Source organism: Oreochromis aureus, linkage group 15 (genome assembly GCF_013358895.1).
Source record: "Oreochromis aureus strain Israel breed Guangdong linkage group 15, ZZ_aureus, whole genome shotgun sequence".
In the NCBI taxonomy this organism is placed as follows: domain Eukaryota; kingdom Metazoa; phylum Chordata; class Actinopteri; order Cichliformes; family Cichlidae; genus Oreochromis; species Oreochromis aureus.
The window spans coordinates 35,746,293-35,766,893 of NC_052956.1; the positions used below are offsets into that span (position 1 = coordinate 35,746,293).

Sequence of the window (20,601 nt, forward strand, 5' to 3'; positions counted from 1 at the left end):
AAAAAAAAAAAAAAGCTTTAAAATCATCCTAACCTGATTTTGGAAGCTTGAACATTTTACACTTTATTTGACTGCGCCTTAAGGTGTATTAAACCCATTTGGCATAAAGATTTTTTATATCTATAACAGGGTGTAAATAAACACAACAGTGGCTATTAAGGTGTGTGTTTCTGAGCAGCTATGTGTTTGGGTGTAACTGATATCTATGACTCAAACTGACCAATAGGGAGATTTTCTTTGGCGCTCCTTCTGTATCCCCCTGAAGATGAGGGAGAAGAGTTGTGATACCAAAAAGCTGCTATTTATTCTGTGTAATCTGACATACACGTTAGACCTCCAAAATTAGATATCCTACCAGGCTCTTGAAGTGATGAGAAAATAATGCAATTTATTAGAATAATGCTTACACAAAAACAAATGTAATAACTCCTTTGTTTATTTCCTTCCCTCTAACTTTTTTTCCCGTTGGAGGTAGAAGAAGGCAAATCCAGTGCTGATGATCTCTGTGTGGGCAGGAAGCCTTGAAGGTTTGCATCATGTCTGCCACGTTCTACCCGAGGGCTTTCTTACACGCTGAAATTCGCACACACACAAACACACAACGCTTGCGCACGCAAGCTACCGTTTTCCCTCACAGCGCAGCAGGAGTCTGTCTTCATCTGTCCTATTGATTAATGAAGCAGGCGCAGCGGGTGTCGGAGAGAGGCAGGAGCCTAGATCAAGGCTGTGAGCTGCATCACTGGCATAGTCACGCCACACAAATGCACGCGCACAGGCGCTCGTTCGTACACATTAGCGCGCACTTTCGCTGTCTCTGTCATGTTCTCTCTGTGTCTGTCACAGCAGACACCGTAGACACAGGCGGCCGTGACACACACGCATACTGAGAGACATGACACACTTGTCATTATAGCTCACAGATATGCCACACACAAATTCGCTCACACACACTCGCTCAATGAATTAACGTGGCTTGGCTGTGCCGCTCGCCTAATCTGGAAAGGCGTTTTCTATAAACATAATGTTTGTAGATTAGTTGGGGTTAATGATCCACAGCGTGTGTGTGTGTGCGCGCACATGTGGGTTTTTAGCTAAGTGTAAAAGGTACTGCTCTACTGTGCTGTCTCCCTCACTTCCAAATGAGACATCCCCCAGGCACCATTACAAGAGCAGTATTTATGCTATTAGGAAACTGGGTTTGCAGCTCCAGCAGTGGTACCAGAATGAAACAGCTAAAATTATGTCTCAACTAACCTCACTGGGCAGGGTCACTGTTTTCTTTGCATAAATGAGAAATTGCGCATTGTGTACTTAAAGGCTATTTTTAAAAATGCCCTGTTGGAATATCATGCGCATTATTTCTTAGCCGCATAAATGCAAAAGCCAAGGAACAGAGCCATTTTTTTCTTACCCGCAAGCATTTGTTCATTCAGAGTAGAAATAAAGATCACAACATAGTCTTCTCTTTTCTATTTTTACTTTTGTGTTTTAAAATTAGCCTCACTGTTGAAACCAGAAATAGACCTTTTCTAAAGGCTTTCTGTAAATTGGGATTGGTGGATTCACTGAGGGTGTGGTCCCTTCCAGCCAACCATCCTTTTTCCTCACAAATGGTCTCTTCTGCAGTGCTGAATGGACAGATGAATAAGAGCGAATGACTGTCAAGCCCCTACAAATTTTTTTTATTTACGTCTGCCCCCTCCTCCCCAAACCTGCGCTTATCCGCCTTCGCTCCCTCCCCTTTCTCTTCCCCGGCGTTCCTGTTGAGGCATGCCTCCATCCCCGCCAACCAGCATCATTCAGGTCAGGGTGAGGGGGCAAGAAGAGACGAGGGGAGGAGGACAAACAAAGGAGCACTGTTACTGCCATGCTAGAGAACCGACACCAGACTGAAGGGGTGTGGTTGGAGGGGTACAGACGGAGAGAGAGAGTGTGACTGAGGAGGTTTATCATTAAGAAAAGAGATTAAAATGAATGGGAGGGGAGCAGGGGTGTCTGCTCTGTTCACAGTAATAAAGAGGACAAGCAGTGCCAGTCATTTTTTTTTCTACACACACAGTTGGCACAGTCTTAGCTGTGTGTGTGTGTGAGTGTGTGAGAGAGAGTGTGATAGGAGAGGGATGGGGGTGCATTGTTTTCTGGCTATTGTACAATATTTGCTTAACCCTCATGTTTTATCTGTGCAGCTGCATGCTACAAATGAGATGCAGAAAAGAGTGTGTGCATGTGCACAATAGTGGCTGTCACAGCTGTTAGCAATTTCATCACATGCAGGCAAACTGATTTTTTTTTACAATGCTTGTATAAGTAGTACAGCTTAAAAAAATCTAAATGTAACAATTACAGGTCAAACAAGTCGAGCCAAGAAGAAGAAAGATGAAATGGACAAAGTTAGACAAACTGTTAGTGGCTAAAACGATCGTCATCATCATCATCATTGCATGGCTCTTCTCTTCCACTGGTTGCCAGTCAGTGTTTCCTGACCCCAACTTGAACCTCATTTCCATTTGCACTGATCTTTCTGCTGAGTTCTTGTTCAGTATATCTCTTTTCTTCTGGGTTTTTTTTTCTTTTGTTCGGTTACTCAACCCTTTGGAATTCCACATCACAAAACATATCTCGACTTCAAACGCTTGCAGTTTTTAGGTCGTGAACTGAACCGATTTCTAATCACTTATCTTGTTCTTTAAATTCGCTGTATGCCATGAGTAAGAAAATGGTTAGAGATAACTCAATTACACGTGAAAGCTGGTACTCCATAAGACCCGCTCTGCTTTGTGGAGAGTTTTATTTATTTATGAGTTTTGGGTTTTTTTTTGATTAGGCTCCATTCCAGTGAAACAGTTTCTTAACTGTTCGTTTGCACTTTGTTTTTCTTCTTTTGCTCCATCAGGTCGTGAAAAGAGCTGGAACGAGAAGAGGAGTGCTCACAGCGTTAGCCATCGCTGCAGAGTGAAGGAGCGGGTAGAGGAGCAAAAAAGACAAGTGAAAGAGGTAAGGGAGCTCAGTTTACTCTGGAGGGGGGTTATGGATTGTCTTGTCTTTGTATCTGTTACCTTTTCATTCAGTTGCCTGAGTCAGCTGTGCACCTGGGGTGAGTTTCATGTTTGCATGGGTGCATGTTTTTGCGAACAGTTTGAATGTGTCTGTTGTATGTACGTATGTGCGTACGTGTGTCCCTGGTGTCAGGCCCCAGCCACCATGTGAAGAACGCATGGTCTGAGTCATCAACTGCCTCCCGATCTTCATTGCGGTCTTTATCTGTTTTTCCTCTAATGATTGTTGCTCTCTGCTGATGAGAAACCCACCAGCACATTTGTGTACACTGATATTTATTTTACGAATGAGTCTCTCAGAAAAGTAGAAACTTCATGAAATTGTTGTTTGTACCTATTAATAGTAAAAAAAAGTATATTCTTAAAATTCTACAACTATTTAAAAATCAATGTCAATTTGTATGAAGGAACCATTTCGATCCGCACTGAAGAAAGGTTTCGTGGAATTACAAAGCCTCTTGCGCTGCATTTCCATTTCACGCCGTGCAGATTTGACTCTTTCTCTTCAGCGGCCATTAGACTAAAAAGTCCTCTTTTCAGGGATGCCACCTTCGCCGTCTTAACTGCGTTTCAGCTGTTCCCGAAGTGAGCAGCCTCTCAGAGAGTAATCTTCTCACCCTCTCTGTGTGAGGCTGAAGGCAGCACTAAATCATTTTCCACCATGCAGTCATGGACAGAATGGCTGCCACCATGCACAGATAGGGGGATGGTTAGAGAGGAGAGGCGCCGAGAGGAAAAAGAAAATGTTGTTTTTCTCAGTTCTTGTCATCCTCTCTTCTGATGAGACTCTCTCTTCTGTTCTACCTCAGCCTTCCACCCAGACTTTACAATAGCAATGTGTGAATTTTTTTCCAGTATTTATGTATCTATTCATTTATTTTGGATCTAGTCCATTTTTTTTCTTCTTATTTTTAGAAAGGGAAGATCCATATTACTTGAGATGCATATGAGGGTTATTACCCGCCACTATTGGTACTATTACATTTACTGTTCTTGATTTCATTTATCTTTTCAGTAATTGGTTGAGTTGGAGGAAACTGAACCTGGAAATCATCTGGAAACAGGGATTAATGTGTGTGCCCTTCCAATAAAAAACTGTTTCTCCACTAATCATATTCCCTTGTCCAGCAAAGGGATCGCCATTTTAACATTACCTATCAAAAAGGTTCCTTACAAAAGGCAGAAAATTCTCCTAACTCCTTTTGGTTCTTTCCCTGTTGAATTGTGTCACATGTGTAGCGCTTCCATTTAAACTCGCACTGCTGCTCTGACCTCATCTATTTTCTACAACCACCACCATTTTAAAGGACAGGATATGATGATGAGGATAATTTTGAAAGCTATTAGTTCAAATAGTTAAGGGGGGTAGAGCGATGGTTTAAATAAATGGGAAGCTTTCCTCCAAGCGGTCGTCGGAATTCCAACAGTAATCAGTTGTAATTATTGTGCTTCCTTACTTTTCACATGTCTGTCCAAATCACTCCAGCTGGACCAGAACAAAGTGCTTTAAAATGGAAGTGGTTTTGAAGCTGTTTCAAGAAGGAACATTATTCTTTTGATGGATGTGCTACGCATTAACCATCTGGGATTTTGAGGGAAACACCATTGTTTTAGGTTACTGGTCAAATGAAGCAAGAAAGAAAGAGAGGAAAAAGGTGAAGGATGTTTTAAGCAAATATCCAGACATGCCACTACCCCCCCTCTTTTTTTTCTTTCCTACCAAGTGTGTCTGCCCTCTGCTTACGTGGAAGTGGACCTTTCAGGAGCAGCCGAGTCTGTCTAAGCTAGCTTTAAACGCCGCAGGACAAGCACCAGCATGGTTCTCTGTCAGTGTCCATTTGTGTATAGGGAGGTGGGGCTGCCACAGTGTGTCACACGGTTTCATATTTCAAATATATGAACGAGAGAATGACGGCCAAATGAGTCACTCCGTCATGTCATATTGATTCAATGCAGGACTCGGGGACAGAGCGAGTAATTGTCAGTTTCGCGCCCACGCAAAATAATCAACACATGATGGACAATAGTTTGCAGCGGTGCGGGGAGGTGAGGGGCTTGGACACACTGTGTCGGGGGCGACCATGAAAGCCTAACAGACAAGTGTCGAAAATGGGACCATTTTTGTCCACACAAAGAACTCCTCGAAACAACTTGCTTTTTTTTTTTAAAACCATAGACACCCCGTCACCAATAAAACACAATACGAGAAGAAGACTGAGGATTCAAATGAGAGCCTTTATTGAGTTTTAATGGAGAATGCTGTTTCAAAATGGATGGATGGATGTAAAATGGTAAATGGCCTGTATTTGTATAGCGCTTTACTAGTCCCTAAGGACCCCAAAGCGCTTCAGTCATCCACCCATTCACACACTCACACACTGTGAGTAAGATTGATTGGGGTTGATGATCAGGCAGAAATGGATAAAAATTAAAACAAAAGAGGGTGAGAAGACGGAACAAGAAACAAGACAGGAAGACGTTGCTGAAGAAATTTCAAAGCAAGCATGGAGAGTCCAGAAGTAGACAAGAAGTAAAGAACTGGGAGGGGGGGGGGTGTCCGGGGGCAATGCGGCAGTGCCTCTAATGTCTTTATAAGGTCATAAAATACTCCACTTCCTGGCCTCTCTAATTGTGAGGAATGGGATGGAGGTGGAGGGGAAGTCTCAACTCTACCTGCCTACTAAATGAGTCCCCTAAATCCACACTACTTGGCCTTGGGAGCTTTCTATTGGATCGCTATGCCAGCAACATGGATGCAGAGGGGGATGATTTCTGAGAAAGTCCATGTTCTTATAGTCTTTATTGCTCTTCTCTTTAAGATTGAGATAGAGAAAGAAAATGTAGAGAAATGCAAAGGAAGAAAGAGTGGGTAAAGTACTGCAGCCTGTTTTAATGATCTTTTTAGAGCTTTCTCATCCAAAAATAAGTGAATGGAGATGGGTTGAAAGGAGGGTTTGAAGAAATATCCAAACAACTGAGAGTAAGAATATAATGTACTTATATACAGTCTTTCAGAGAGAGAGAGCGAGGGAAAGAAAAAACCTTTTGAAGTAAGACTGAGAAAGAACATAGAGGTGGAGAGGCAGAAGATTTTATTAACTCTGCAGGGATAGATTGTAATGGCTATACTCCCCAAAGTAGCTGTAATGCTGAACTCTTAAAAATGTGAGAAGTCACTCTTACCATCGCTGGAAACGAAAACATTTTCATTTCATAAACTGTTTGTCTAAGGGACCCTGCCCCAACCTCTAACCCACAAATGAGCACAGTAATGAACAGAACCTTCACTGCAGGAGAAAAGTTAGTTATTTTACAGTCTAGTGAAAGGTACAAACTAAACTGTGTCCCCAGATAAGCTCGGTTGTTCTTGAAATTGAGAGCCATTAATATCACTGTTTGTTTTGAAGTGAGATGGCATGCATTTGAAAATGGCACCAGCTTTGGAGCATGAATAAGGAAAAGATATATATTTTATATATAGCTTTTATTTTGGTAAAAGATATACAGCTTTTACCAAAATAAAAGCTGAAGAACAATTGTACATTTAGATATGTAATATTTGGGGAAGCCAGATGTCCACATATGTGATGTAGAAAATTAGGGTTGAAAGACAAAAGCTATATTCACAGATTGAAATAAAAACAGAATCTCACACAGTCACAAGCGATGTATGGTTTTTTTTTTAGTGTAATTTGTATATCACTAACAGTCTGCTATCATGTGTCACTGCTGTGTTACCCACCGCCATTGAAAAGAATTTAAACTCTGCTATATAACAATCCTCCACCATCACCACACATTTGAATCTTGTGGCTTTCCCCTTTCTGTTAATGCAGCCTATATACTTGATATTTGAAATGAATGGTAATTTCAGGCATTGTGAATTTGTTTTTCAAAATGTAAAATTCCAGTCTTAATCTCTGTCTTTTGTGAGTGACTTATGAGTTTCTAAGCCGTGCGCCTAACTTTTTGCTTATTATCACGTGGGTATGGATCGGGGAGGGAGGTTGTATTGTGACTAAACTTGCTACACTACAGGAGCTGTATAACGGTTGCCTTTTTTGTTACTGGGGTTTTATCAGTGGGTGAGAGAATAAAATGGAGTCAAAGGCAACCCCCTAAGCTTTTCATAATGCGTCCCGAGAGGAGACAAAGGCCCGCATTCACTGCTGGGTGTCGATAAGACCTATCATTAGGCTGCCATTGGAGGTATTACTGACACACACAAACACACTCGCACACATATACGGAGTGCAGCAGGGCGCTTACTCCTGCACCCTTTCTCTCTGCTTTTTTCCCCTTTTTTTTTCTTAAAAACACACACATAAATATTCCTATGCGTGCCAGAAGTTAAAGAGGCAGCCGGGCTCGCGGTGAACCAAATAAAGGGAGACGAGAGGACCCCTGCTGCTTTCCCATCACAGCCGAATTCACTCTGCCTCACATAGAGGGGACGTCCACACTCAGCTATACCTTGCGCAGCTGTAATTTTGTACGTCTAGTAGCAAATGCTAAAAAATAATTTTTAAAAAATGTGTATATCTTGTAATAAATTGTTTATCTATATAAGCTTTATATGCTCTAAAAATGCCAATATAATGAAAGGCTATGTTGCATTTTAAATCATCAGTTAGAGAGGCTGGATTACATTTATAAAAATTGGAGAAAACCAAATTAAATAATAATAATGCGTTATTTTTATTTATAAAGCCTGTTTAAAAAATGACTTACAAAGGGCCAAACCACCTTTAGTCCTCTGATGCTATATTTAATTTTCAAAAAGCACGATAAAAATAACTTGCAGCTTTTTTTCAGTGATTATTAATGCTCTTCTGCTCTATGTGCAACCCCAAAAAAACCCCCCCACTTGTGTTTGCGCTAAAGTGGCAACACGTTGGTCGTGTTTCGGGGTATATTTTTGTGACAGACTCCTACCAAATGCTTAAAAGCAGTTGAATGACCAGTGGAAACTGCCTGATGATAAAACTCGTTGTTTACGGTAGTGATGCCGTTGCTCCAGAATGAATCTGCTATTGACTTACTAATGATAAAATGCTACACGTAAGTACATTTACTTAACTAGACAGGTGTAAAATTAGGTGCTGAGGAGGAGTTGGGCTTCCCATTACTGTTTTCCTGTATGTGTGTGTTTGTGTGTCTGAGTCTGAGAAGGAAGATGGCACTGCTGTCTAGTTCCTAAGTAGATGATGGACTGTAGCTCGTATTCCCATTCCCTCTCATTAGCTCGGGCCCCTGAGAATATATGAGGTTACTTACCTTCCCTTGCTCTGAGTTCCCGGCCAAACGCCAAGCGTCGGATCAGGGTCATTAGCCTCGCTATTTGGAACAAATGGCCTTCGATAGTATCTCAGCTATAATACAACAGGAGCAGATTAACCCCTTGATCCTTGAAGGATAGCATGTTGAAAACATTAGGATGAAAGCAGCGATCAAGGTGATGATCATGGTTTTTTTTACTATTATTATTTGTCTGTTTCTCTATTAAATGGCCTCTTTCATTCATGTGTTCTTTGGTTGTTTTGAGGGGATTTTTTTTTCTTCTCTCTCTCTCTTTTTTTTTTTTTTTGGTTGTTGTTGTTTTTTGCAGCAGACTTTGACAGTTGGAATCTCATTGCACTTCAGCTAAACATCACAGCTGTTTGCCTGAAAACAAAAACCACAGAGAGAGAAGTGGGCAGACGATCAAAGCCCAAGGAGGATTTGTCTGGCAGATAGAGGCTGGGGCTCTGCCTGCGTGGACTCTCTCAGCACAAGGCTGCCCCCTCATATCGCCAGCTTGAAAATTAGAGCTCGCGAAAGGGAGCAATGCAGTCACAACCTCCTTCCTATCGCGGTTGCCTTCTTAATACATCGCGCGTGCGTGCGTGCTTTTTCTTGTCTCTTTTCCTTTATAGCCAGGTGCCTGACACTACACAGTTTTTAGTGCAGTATCACACAACTCGTAGTACTGTAAATAATTCACCTGACTGATTTTGAAACCCTTTGGATTTGTTATGAACAGAGCCCTCTACGGGAAATTTGGGATTATTTCCAAATCCGTAGGTACAAAAGGAGATAATCCATGACTCGTTTGTGTTTTGAGCCGCCAAGGAAAAAAAAGAATACAGCACGCTATATGTTTATTTCTGTCTAAGGTCACCAAAACCCTCTTTCCATAAGGGTCCTTATGAGGTTTGTGGCCTATCGGTAGGGGGGGGTTCTTCAGATGTCTGTTCTGAGCAGAAAGACACACCCAGAGGATGGATATAATTAAGACTGGTGCCTTTTTGTGAGTAAGGAGGGTGTTTGGATAACTGCTCTGGGTGGTCTAGCACTACATGTCTCTACCAGTTTTATTACAAACAGACACAATGCGGTAAGAACACACATGCATTCTAAGAAAGCGGACAAAGATTAGCATGAACTGTGCAACGTAAACATACACGTGAAAACAGCCATGTCGCTTGTTTCCTGCTTCCCCGGGACGTTGTTTGAGCATGGCACAGCAAATTTTAAAAAAGATGAATTGATCAAAGCAGCGGGCAGACATATGTGACATTCAGAGACGTGCACTTAAAATAACGCTGTTGCTTTACAAAGATATGTTAATCATCTGCATTTCATCACATAGCTAACTTTAGCTTCGCCCCAACCATCACTTTGGTAGTGAATAGAAGCCAGATGAGCCAGAAGGGGATCATTTATGTACATAAGGTACACACAAAAACCATAAATGCTACTCTGGAGTAGTTTGAAATATTTTATTTTCTTAGTGCAATTATGGAGCTTAATGAACCAAAGACAAAACCTAATTAAACTGTGGGATTTTTCAGTAAAGAGCCCTGGTAATTGTTTGCATTTATATAGTGCTTTTCTGGTCTTAGTGATCGCTCAAAGCACCACTTTGTACCAATAGCACATCGGGTATGATGACACTTTGATAAACACATACACAGATACACCCGAATTGTTGGTATTTCAACTCGAGGGAGCCCAATGAAGGCTAAACTTTAATTTAAAATAAAGACTTGTGACTGTAATGTACAGCTCGCTGCTTTGTCAACTATCCGATAAATCACTGTGGAGTTTAAAAACTGTCATGCTAACTAACCGCTTGATGACAAACTATATTAAGGAGAAAAATCAAAATATAAAGAAGTGCTCTCGACCGTTTAGGTCCTCTGTATAAAAGTTAAAACGTCTAATTAACTCTTTTAGAAACAAACTCTAATTTATTCAAGGCTTCCTTGTACTTGGTGGAAAACAAAATGCAATGCCAGTCAATCCCACAACAAGGGCTTTTCTACCAGTCACTTCTGATTAATAGTGTCTTCTTGTTAACACATAAACACCGTCTACCATCAGACCCTCAAACGTCCGTTAATTTGCAGCTTTTTCCCCCCTTTGTGTGAATTGGCTCATTTAGCCAGCAGGGAGAATGCTGATCTTGTAGCATTGGGTTTGAAAACACATGGGTGGTCCTGCTTTCTTTCTGTTTTTTTTCTCTTCCCCAAATGTACTGAGCATAAATTTGTGACTCCATATAGGGACTTTAATGATGAGAGTACTCTCCAGGGTCTCGTGAGTCTGCTTACTGGAGCAATAAGAGGGAGATGGCAGTAAGAGAGGTGGAAAAAAATACAGTGAAAGAGAAATGGAGAGGTGGGAGCGAAGCAACGTACCCTTAAAAAACCGTCCAGACAGAAATAGTAAATTGCATATTCTCAAAGATGCAGGAACTGCAAACGGGTAGGAGGGATTTCTCCTTCATTTGTAGTGAGCAGCTTTCCTCTGCTGCACTGTTTCACTGTATTTAACATCAAAGCAAAGTATGAACAATTGAGGCAATTTTTCATTCGGCCAAGGTCAATCATTGTTCTTTCTCTGGGAATGTAGATCTGGCTGCGAAATTCAGAGGAACCACATTTCACTGGCAAGTCTATTTTAGCAAGCCACCTTTTAACTAAACCGCTGGACATTTTCGTTGTGTGTGTGTGTGTGTGTGTGTGTGTGTGGTTTAGATTGTACATTTAATTATAAAGAATCTTCAGGTCCATTTATTAAAGCTGCATTGTGATTTTTTTTAAAGCATGGTTTTAATTAGAGCTGTGTCTAGACTGCTTTAAATAAAACCTGTGACTTACTGTATGTAACATGAAAGGAAAAGCAGATAGGCAGATAAAAAGAAAAAACCCACGGCTACTGCATACAGTAAAATGCCACATTTGAAATTGACCTTAAATTCTGCTTGCAAATTTATACAAGCCTGATCCTGGATCAGATTCAAGAACCAAAACTCCACTTGCCATGTTTACATAAACCAAAAGTGGAACTGGTTGACATATACATAGTAAACGCTTAAACGCTGCATATTTAGACACAGAGATATATTTAGACCTAAGCTCTTGTACTTGGTACATCTAACCATGACCACACGAACTTTCTTGCCAGGAACTAAACAGTTCTTGAACCAAAGAATATAAAGCCTAAAAAGGACTCTGAGGGACTGGTTAAATCTATGAACAGCAGGCAGCTTAAAGAAGTCATTAATACAGCTAAAGTAGCTTTAAAAAAGGCATTTATGAATATGTCTTCCATGGGAACTTTGATGTGCTTATTGACCACAAATGAACAGGCAGCTTTGAGAATACACAGAGTGACTCATTATTTGTCTCAATGGGAGTCCAAATGGCACTTGAATCAAAGAAAACATCAGGGGATGCAGAGAGGGAGGAAAAAAAACGGAAAAAAATAAAACATGACTCACTAATGAAGAAACTGAGTAGATGCGATTTTGAAAAACTACAAATAATGTAATTTATGGTAACTATGTTTAATTTCTTGGTAGTGTCAGATGATAATACCCAGTGCCCACATATGCCATAATTAGCATAGTCATAGTTTCATATTCTTTGGATGACTTCTTCTCGTTAATTTGGCTTTTTGATTTGCCGAAAGTACAGAAAGTAAGTTCTGTAAAATGTAGGACTGAAGCTGAATTATCAGGACCAACATCTAACTACACACACACACACTGCACACTTGAAACAATGTCAATACAACAAAACACATTTTTTAATTTTTTTCTTTTATTCTAAATTTTCTGATATTGTTTAAAGCGAGCAAACCAGATAAAGAAAAAGGAAAAAAAAAGTATAAAAACATATTTAGCTTAATATAAAAATATTAAATTATTTATAGGTTTGACTGAATTTTACAGAGTCAAAGTCCTTTTTTTCCCCCATCTTTCCATGTGGTCAACCTAAGATTTTCTACTCAGAAATTCTTTTTGATAATTCATTCTGCCTCCGTGCACATCCCTCTCAGCCCTGGTGTGTAGAAATGTCAGACACCAAGATTTATAAGGCGTTACATTCCCTGCCGTCATAATGCTGAAATTCTTTCATGTTGTGGGCATCACATAATCACTGATATATCATCTTTAGTAAAACACATGTAGGGGCTACCCCGGCACATGATCACAAGCAGGTTTTTTTTTTTTCTTTTTTCCCTGAGTGACTTCAAAAAGGCTCGTTCCTTATATCCGTGATATCGGGATTCTTGTACTTCAGGCAACAACGTACTCTTTCTATCTTTCTTTCTTCCTTTTTAAACACTTACTTTCAACTCATTTATTTTCTTTCTTCAAGATGAATCACGTATTAATGTACACACAAGCTGGCTCTGTGTCATTGTTCCTTAAGACCACCCAGAGTGTTTATATGAATCGGCTCATGAGTGGGCTCTTTTTTTTTTTTGTACATTAAAAATTGTGTTGGTTCTTTTTTATTTTTTAGACGGGGTTAGGTGACGTGCTGACGTATTACACCTAATAGTGTTGACACATCTGTCTGCAATGTTGAATCATTTACAACATATTTCACCACCACAAAAATATTTTTGAAAATGGAGGCATATATAAACTAGTCAGTGTGAAAGCGTCACAGTGGATAATAATGCGGGAAATAAAACCCCGAAACACTGTGTTGATTGCAAGAGTGTGTGTGTACGTGAGTGTCTTCCTTTTTGAATGTGCGTGCATCTGTTTCTTTGTGATTCATTCACCGAGATTACACATCCGTGTGTGTGTGTGAACTCCTGCGAATGTGTGTGTGTGTGACATTTTAATGACAAGCTTTACCAAACAACACCTGAATTTATCCTATGCTTTCTTCTCTGTTTGTTTTCTGTCCAGGTCCAGACTTGAAGGAGGCACGCAAGCACAGAGAGACACACATAATGGCACCTAGAGGCTGTCTGCGGTCTACCACCACCCTACCACACACACACACACACACACAGACACACAGACACACACACACACACACACACACACATACATGCATGCCAGTTACGGTAAAAATCAGAACACTGAAGGAGGATCATTATGGCCTCCTTCAGGAAAAAAACAATGTTTTCTAGTTTTCTTCTCCAAGGAGAGAAACATTGACAAGTTATATTCGAGAAAGCTACAAAATTCAGTCATTTAAAGAGCTTTGCAGTTTCCAGTACCAGCACTGTTAAAAGCTGTTTTTTGGTTTGATTTAATGCGAGATGTAAAAAAACAAAACAAAAAAACTTAAATGTCAAATTTAAATTCTCACTTTTTTTATTTCTAATTTAATTTTCCAAGTCTTTGCTCATGTCATATATCTCATATCATTTGCGATTTGTCCACGTGTGCACGTGTACTTATGGCTGCTTCGTTTTTCAATTTCTATTTTCATCAGTCAAAACCCATCCACACAAGTCAAATTTAACAGCTGCACCACATATCCCACAAGCCCCCTAACCCACCCTGTGTCCCTCCCAGGGTTCCCAGCATCCTGCTTTGCACACCCTACCAAAAACCCAGGCATGCTGAAATTACAGTGTGTGGAGGAGGATTGTGGGAAAGCGTTCCCTCCCTCTAACTCTGTATTTGCCCTCCTTATCATTTTTTGGTTTTTTCCTCCTTCATTCTGCTACCGTTTCGGACGGGTTCGGTTTAGTTTGATGTTCAGTTAAGTGTCAGACCGAACGTTAAGTTACAATTTGCATCAGCAATAAGGGTGACTAAAGTTCAGCGTGAGATTAACGAGGCACGAATGCGGCGCTAAATAAGATTGACCTCGTCGTATTGATTAGTCTATTTGTTGCTCTTTAATAATTACGGCTAGGGTGATAGTCTGTCCTGTTCTGATACCGTCAGGGAAACGGCGTGTTTGTGCCTTTTATGAGCTTGCACGCACACAGCTCATTAGCATACAGAGATTAATTAATTTGGTTTGATGTTCTGTTCAGTATGTCTTCAAAATGTCACTCTGAGGTATGTGTGTGTGTTTATACTACAAACACACTCAAATGTAATAGGATTTGTGTGTTGAATTCAATTTGAGAGGTTAATAGAAGTAACCAAGAACAGTGTTGGACACGCGATCTGCTGACAGCTTGCAAATAACTGTGATTTGCCAGATAAGACCAAGTAGTGTCAGCTACAGAGGCTTGAACTCGTATTCAACAGAAAATCATTGGATTATGCAAAGTGCAGTGCTGCTTGAATCAGTTGTGGCATCGTGCTCGCGGTTTGTAGCTTCAGGTTAACTGAAAGCGCCGCCCTCGCACTGACCGTGTTCCTAACCAGCTCTAATGATACACCCCATCAGTTCAGCTTCGCCTGCACCGGGGTTAGCTTGGTTAACAGTCGGCTGAGGTGAAGCGTGTGTGTGTGTGTGTGTGTGCCAGCTATTAAAGCACTTCAGAATCAGAGTGGAAAGGACTCGCACTGCTAATGGATGTGTCTATTGATGTTCCCATTTAGCGGCACACTGTAAACGATAGGCCAATGATTGTGTTGAAGACGGAAGGAGGTGGAGGAGGATTGAGAGCTGTTTGGCTGGGCGATGATAATGACAAAGAAGGTTATTATTTGGCGCCCCATGGAGTCTCTCTGGGCTTTGTGTGTGACGGGGAGTAGCGAGAGAGGGTGAAGAGGTGCACTCGTTCTCCGTGTCTCTCTCTCTCTCTCCCTGCCTACTAGCTATTATTCATTTCTCACTTTTTTCCCCCCTAGTCCACTCCACTCATGACATTACTTACTGCAGCCAGTCTACATCCAATTGTGGCTGTCTCTTTTTAGCATCCTCTTCTATTTCTCTTTTCTTCGTTGCTTCCTTTTTTTTTAACTAGATAGCACAGATAGCTGTTGTGACAGTAAATATAAAATAGCAGTAAAATAAGTCAAAGACAGAATAATGCAGCAGTGGCAGCAAAATAGTTTTTCCTTTTAAATTTTTTAGGATAACAGGTTGCAGTTAAAATATTGATTTTTTTTTCACTTTTCCACACAGCTGTGTGTGTGTGTGTGTGTGCTGTCAGTTCCAATCACTGTGTGTGTGATGAATATGAAAACAGTCAGGCTGCCTGCAGGTTTGGCAGGAGACCACCTCCAGCTGGACTCAGACCCCTACTCAAGTGTGTCTGTGTGTGTTTTGTGAACGTGGTTGTACAAGTCAGCTTGTATCTGTCAGTGCTGTGACAACCTCAAGAGGACATAACAAAAAAACCCCAAAAAACAGTTATATATATAATACACTGCCTGGAACACAACGAATCAAAATCACACTAACAAATTCAACAAGTTTAAGCAGCTTTAATAATTGAATTTGACGCTTTTCTTATTTATAATGTAAAACTATGCTATATAAGCTAGAATGTATTAAGACTGCATTTAATAGGTAAGGTAATGCTACTTTTGATAATTTCCTGTGTTTCATCATCCATCCTTACTTCCTTTTTAGATTTAAGCAACCCAATTCTTTCCATTGTAGCTCATCAGTCCTTGCTAGTGTTTTGTGAGTATTTGTGTCTCGCTTTTTTTCACACTGCTGATTCTCAGGCCTAAAATACTTTGTCTGTCCCAAAAGTTGGGGAAATTGCTGTGTTGCAGCAGTCAAAACATGGGGAAAAAACCCATCTTATAATAATAATAATCACAGGATGAGATTACTTGGAAAGGTTGGGGGAAAAAAAACACTAAAAAGAAGCGCCATTAACTAGCAATTAGCCTCAATAGACTCAATAGATTTATTTAGTATTTAAAGTTGCATTGTGGAGCTTAAACATAATAATGCTGATGCTGTGGTACGAGCTGGTAAAGAGTCTCTTATCTGTTTTTTCGTCAGCGGAGCTGAAACACATGTTAGGGATAGGCGTCAGCTGCATGCCTGGTTAGTGGACACAAATATCTCGTCAGTGTAGTAAAAATCCATCTATCATTCTGCATGTGCGCGTCTGTAATCGCAGGGCGGCAGATAAAGAGGGAGATGCCATTCCAGCTGTGAGGGGACAGCGGAAGTCAACACACACACACACTCAATCACACAGAGCCGGAGGCGCGTGAGCAGGTGAGCATTAAGTCAGGCAGCTAAACAGATCACGTCGCGGTATGATATCTGCAGACAGGCAGACAGAGGAGGCCGGTCTGTACCTGCAGGCAGAGAGCAACAACTCGCAGCACCCTCGCCAGGAATTTCCTCCCCCTCCTGAGAGAGAGAGAGAGAGAGAGAGAGACATGAAAGTGAAGGTGAGAGACGGGCATTAACTGGGGTTTCCAATTTTTTTTTAATGCATATCCAGTTTCTTTGAGCTATTTAACCCTAAACCTGACTCCATTTTTTTTTCTTATGATATTTTAATCATTTACTGCATGTTGGTCAGCTCCAGAATTCTAGTACAAGTAATTTCACCCATTAAGGCCTTTAAAAATGTTACCATTAACATTTTTGTGTGAGTAGTGTACTAAGAAAAGTGGATAATAAAAGATATATTCCTTTTGTTAACTCACAACCGATAAGACCCACACAATCTGAATTTAAATGGTTTTTCTTAGTTTACTTAGTTTCACGTCTCACCAAGAAAAATCTGTGTTCCTCTGCCAAAATAAGCATCAGTAGTAACCTTCTACGCTAGTGAGACAAAGATCGAACGAGAAGAGTACAAATCTTACGTAGAGAAAACGAATCCTAAACCTAATGGTTGGTGACATTTCAGCCCAACACTTATCTTTAACACCATCTGATGAAACTGTATCGTCAGACATTACAAAACTCGATACTGTGCGATTGGGTACAGTCAGTTCTTTTGTTGTTTTTCGAGTAATTTAATCACCTCTTGCAGATGCCTTTCTGGAATTACAGGTATGTTTTTTTTTCACAGTACTAACTGTGAAACACTGACAGTATCCATTACACCAACTTGTTCTGCAAGTTTCTGTATTGCTGGCACTCCTTTAAAGCAGTTTTGTAACAGTACTTCATTTTAAGTCTGCTCAACATATGTGGTGGTAATCTGCGGCATCCTGTATCACATTCATACTGTGGTCTCTTGCTCTGGACCACCAAACAGCGTCACCGAACCAACTGTGGGATACGCCGTTGCTCAAGAGAACGTCAGCATTAGTCATTAACTAGATAACCCCTTGAGTCACTTCTCCAGCTTTTGCACAAATATTATTTTCCCCTTTAATTTCCTCTCCTTATTCTTAATGTTTGCGCGGCCCCTTTTCAAAAGCTCTTTATAGCTCATAGTTAACCTAAAAAGAGAAAAAAACCTCCTGAAATTTTCACAAGTCTCAAATCTGCCTCCACCGCATCCACTTATCTAAAAATGTTTCAGTGGTTAAATGTCAGAGCTGTCTGTGCCATTAAGGCCAGCATGTTTGAAGGAAGGACACCCATGCCAGCCCTCTCCCTCCTCCCTTTTCTGTCTCTTCTTATTCCTCTCCCCACTTAGCTTCCTCATAATGCTCCAGCACCCCCCCCCCCTTCCAACCCATGCTGGTTTGAGGGCTGATGTGCAGACCTTGTCATTCAGATTAGGGCCACATTGTCAGCTCAGGGCCCTTCTCTCTCTTTAGTTGCATGTCCCAGATCTTTCTTCCTACTGTCATCTTCATCCTGCGGCCAGAGAAGACCTTATAAAGCTACATTCCTTCTCATCCACTTCTGTCAATTCCAGCGCTGTCACTCAAATCACTGTTGTGGAGAGTGAAAAGAGACCGAGTTAACGTGTCCCTCGCAGCAAGGACTGTGCTTTTTGGTCCAAGATCAGCTGTCATCAGCTAACAAATTAGTTTTATTATTACTATCATTATTATTATTATTATTTTTGCTCTGGACCTAAAAGCTAAATTAACACACGCGATCTAAAATTCTTCACAAATGAATACTGCTTATTGTTTTCTTGCCTAACAGTAAAGACAGAGCCATCTTGCTATTTTTAACTCTCTGTTTTCTGTGTAAAAGGAGTATCTGGCAGGAGATGAGATATCCACCACATCAGCTTAGTCACTCCTTATCCTGCCCTGGAAAAGCGTCCCAACAACGTATTTATCATCCGACCACATCTTGACTCACTGCCACAGTTGCCGTCACATCGTATCTAATTGCTCCAGCAGCTCCGTGGCATTTGATTTTTGTGCTTCTCACAAACCCTGCAAACTTGTTTTTTGTTTTGCTTTTTTCTCTCTCTCTCTCAAGTTGATTCAGCACTGTGTAATAAAGCCATTGATGCAAAATGGTGGATAGTTTCTTTACTGTTTTTAGTGTAAGAAGAGGAGGAAAGAAAAAAACACCCCAGTCTTCGGCCACAGCGCCACATCATAGCGAAATGGCAGCCGCTATCAATCAGGGTGAGTCGGCAGTTTCACACCCGGTGTCTTCCTCATCCTGCAGCTTGCATGAAGCCATTCAGGCATGCCGGGGCCTCTCTAGACACCACGCCACTGTGCTTTCAGTACACTGTATGCCAATTGGCTGCAGCCTCCACCCAGGTGATACGTTTACTAAAACCCACTATGAGTCAGGAGTTTCAAGATGACTTCCCTCTTCTAACTGTTATTTACCAAGGAAATGTTTTCTTACACACTGACGAGTTCTTTGGTGTAATAATGACCATGTGGCATGGAAGTCAATGGTAAATGCAGCTCTCCAGGCTTGATGGAAATGTTCTTCTACTAAGAAATCCAAATAAATGGATTTAGTGAAAAATTATTGTTGCTTAAAAAAGTTCAGCATATATTTTAAAATCTTCTTTTATACCTCTCTAGAGGTAGTGGATGTAAAAAAGGAAAACAAGCTCCAAATGATGTGAAAGATGGCAGCATTGTGATTAACCGAACTGTTAAAAATAATGTGTTCTTATAATTTATCACTATTTATTGCCAGTTTGTATTAACTGGAAGTTTGACTTGGATATTATTAGTCATCTGATTAGCCTAACTGGAAAAGATGGTATAATTCAGGTTTGTTAAAACAGTCATGACCTTGTCAGTGTTACTAAGAAAGGGAGGTTTGGTGAGAGAAGAAAGAAGCTCTTCCCTCACAAAGAAGATATGCTCCCGCCAAGCAGACTGTCATTCCCAGTCACCATCAGGCCTCTGCTTGCCCCAGTGAACATTCAACGCTGTCGGTGAGTTTGAACTAAATTGAAAGAAAAAAAACCATCGACCGTTGACTGTACCCTGTGGCTAGGCTTTGTCACAGAAAAGAAGGAAAGAACACATGCACAAATCTTTGCACAGACATGGTCTTAGAAGGGGTGGGGCTCACGAGGAACGCATCGTCCATTCTCCAGAAACACAAAATACTTCCAGCTTGCAAACCACAGCAAAGGTCACAATCAACATTCATTGCTGTCGGTGGGTTTAACTGTGTGGGAGAGCTCACTGAACGATGAATGCAACTGTGTCCCAGATTTCATCCGACCGTCACAAGGAATAGTGTCACGTTATGCTGATGATGGTGTTTTTTAGTTCTCTGCTTGCCTCTGTCCCTTGCCTACCCTTAAGAGCAGTAAACATGGACGGTGTGAATTGACAGGCAGTTCAGATCGCATCACGATCACTTTGGGGGCTGTAGACTTGGGGGAGTGGGAGCTGAAGAGGAAGAACAATGTTGCAAGAGGTAGCTTGTGAAAAAACTGACCTTTGAAGAAACGGTGCACATGCCTTGTGTGTGCATCGGGGGTTGTATTAATGATTTAGATATTGTAAGTACTGCATAAGAATAGTAACTATTAAAGGTTAATATAAAATACTGGTAATTTTGGTTATTGGACATATATTCTATCAGCCTTTTAAATCGTAATTTGTCAGTTTAAAAAAAACATTTGTTTTTTCTGCATTGTTGTTGTATATGTTGTATTTTTTCTGTGTTATAAAATAAATGATCAATAATTCAACCCTTGGTGATGTGATGAGTCTTTCACATAGATCTTTATTAAAACCAAGTTAAAAACCATGCAAGACATTAATGCAACTGAACAAAGCCCCATAACACTAATATATTTATATATATTATATACATGTTTAAATGTAGTCAAGATGTCACGTTTCCTCTTAATAATTAAGGATTGTTATGTATTTTATATCTAAACTTGCAGTATTTGTTAAATGATGTCTTATGTTCTTAGTTTTTACTCATCTCTGAACTTTTGTTCACTGAGGAGAAATGTTATTTAAATTATGTAGCACAAGTGCCTCTATATAGTTATACAAATGTAATAT

At 40.5% G+C, this 20,601-nt stretch overlaps 1 long non-coding RNA gene across 1 annotated transcript in view; it reads left to right on the top strand.

The window, feature by feature from the left end:
- The window catches only part of LOC120433063, a 28,869-nt gene extending 9,404 nt beyond the window's left edge, over nt 1-19,465 (top strand). The window contains exons 2-3 of the long non-coding RNA XR_005608289.1: nt 2,894-2,994; nt 13,252-19,465. This is a non-coding gene — a long non-coding RNA (uncharacterized LOC120433063). The remainder of the gene's footprint in view (nt 1-2,893; nt 2,995-13,251) is intronic.
- Nucleotides 19,466-20,601: the final 1,136 nt, after the last annotated feature.